A 2,500-nucleotide genomic window follows, 5' to 3' on the forward strand; every position below is an offset into this window, starting at 1 on the left:
GTGCGGCAGGTTGCCTCGACCACCATCGGCACACGCTGGGCCCTGGTGCGGGCGCTTGCCTCGACCACCATCGGCACACGCTCCGCCCTGGTGCGGTCGGTTGCCTCGAGCACCATCGGCACACGCTGGGACCTGGTGCGGCAGGTTGCCTCGACCACCATCGGCACACGCTGGGCCCGGGTGCGGGCGGTTGCCTCGACCACCATCGGCACACGCTGGGCCCTGGTGCGGGCGGTTGCCTCGACCACCATCGGCACACGCTGGGCCCTGGTGCGGGCGCTTGCCTCGACCACCATCGGCACACGCTGGGCCCTGGTGCGGCAGGTTGCCTCGAGCACCATCGGCACACGCTGGGCCCTGGTGCGGCAGGTTGCCTCGACCACCATCGGCACACGCTGGGCCCTGGTGCGGGCGCTTGCCTCGAGCACCATCGGCACACGCTCGGCCCTGGTGCGGTCGGTTGCCTCGAGCACCATCGGCACACGCTGGGCCCTGGTGCGGCAGGTTGCCTCGACCACCATCGGCACACGCTGGGCCCTGGTGAGGGCGCTTGCCTCGACCACCATCGGCACACGCTCGGCCCTGGTGCGGTCGGTTGCCTCGAGCACCATCGGCACACGCTGGGCCCTGGTGCGGGCGCTTGCCTCGAGCACCATCGGCACACGCTCGGCCCTGGTGCGGTCGGTTGCCTCGAGCACCATCGGCACACGCTGGGCCCTGGTGCGGCAGGTTGCCTCGACCACCATCGGCACACGCTGGGCCCTGGTGCGGGCGCTTGCCTCGACCACCATCGGCACACGCTCGGCCCTGGTGCGGCAGGTTGCCTCGAGCACCATCGGCACACGCTGGGCCCTGGTGCGGGCGGTTGCCTCGACCACCATCGGCACACGCTGGGCCCTGGTGCGGGCGCTTGCCTCGACCACCATCGGCACACGCTGGGCCCTGGTGCGGCAGGTTGCCTCGAGCACCATCGGCACACGCTGGGCCCTGGTGCGGTCGGTTGCCTCGAGCACCATCGGCACACGCTGGGCGCTGGTGCGGGCGCTTGCCTCGACCACCATCGGCACACGCTGGGCCCTGGTGCGGCAGGTTGCCTCGATCACCATCGGCACACGCTGGGCCCTGGTGCGACAGGTTGCCTCGAGCACCATCGGCACACTATCGGCCCTGGTGCGGGCGGTTGCCTCGACCACCATCGGCACACGCTGGGCCCTGGTGCGGGCGCTTGCCTCGGGCACCATCGGCACACGCTGGGCCCTGGTGCGGGCGGTTGCCTCGAGCACCATCGGCACACGCTGGGCCCTGGTGGGTTTAGGCACATCTTCAAATTTCTGCCGTGCCAATGCCATTTTTATGGCTTGTAAATTCATACAATGGTCCCCTAAGCCTTCACGTGAAGTTTCGTTGGAAGATGACTCGTTTTCTATTTTTCACGATTTTCGAAACTTTTTGCGGTTCGGGATTTTTTAAAATTTTTTTATAAGGATTTTTGGCCCCAAATTTTGTAGGCATGATCCTTCTATTTTTGTTGGCATGCACAAAAAAATTCAGCTAAAAACTCGAAGTAGAGAAGATTTTGTGACCGTTTGAAAAAAGTGTCCCCATTTCAGACACTTTAACGGCTACTGGTAGCAAACCTGTAAAATCTCAAATGCTCTTTAAGGGGGTGTGAATTCTCAGAGGTTTGATGAGGGATAGGGGGCCAACACAAGGCCAAGTACCAGCACCCATCGCACATCATGTGCGCACACCCCCCCGGCCCCCCTCCCAATCGCCGGAACCCCAATGCCGCCGGTCAGGTTCTCCGGCGATGCTCCGGCGATGCTCCGGCGATGCTCCGGCGATGCTGTCCCGAGTGAAAAAAATGCGGCACCAGCACATGCTGGAGCCAAGCATGGGCACCGTGGCTCAAAATCGAACTTCGGCCAAGGCCTCGACCATCAATGGCACATGATGACGCATGGTGATGGCACATGCATCGACCATCATCGGCATAGGCTGCCCTTCGGTACGGGCACTTGCCTCGACCGCCATCGGCACAAGCTGGGCCCTGGTGTGGGTTGTTGCCTCGATCACAATCGGCACATGCTGAGCCTTGGTGCGGGCGGTTGCCTCGAGCACCATCGGCAGACCCTGGGCCCTGGTGCGGCCGGTTGCCCCGATAACCATCGGCACACGCTGGGCCCTGGGGCGGGCGTTTGCCCCCAGCACCATCGGCACACGCTGGGCCCTGGTGCGGGCGCTTGCCCCGAACACCATCGGCACAAGCCGGCCCTTGGTGCGGGCTCCTGGCTCGACCACCATCGGCACACGCTGGGCCCTGGTGCGGGCGGTTGCCTCGAACACCATCGGCACACGCCGGCCCTTGGTGCGGCCGGTTGCCTCGACCACCATCGGCACACGCTCGGCCTTGGTGAGGGCGCTTGCCTCGACCACCATCGGCACACGCTGGGCCCTGGTGCGGGCGCTTGCCTCGACCACCATCGGCACACGCTCGGCC

This window comes from Durio zibethinus, unplaced genomic scaffold (assembly GCF_047325235.1).
Source record: "Durio zibethinus cultivar Kanyao isolate XHJ-2024 unplaced genomic scaffold, ASM4732523v1 HiC_scaffold_388, whole genome shotgun sequence".
Classification (NCBI taxonomy): Eukaryota; Viridiplantae; Streptophyta; class Magnoliopsida; order Malvales; family Malvaceae; genus Durio; species Durio zibethinus.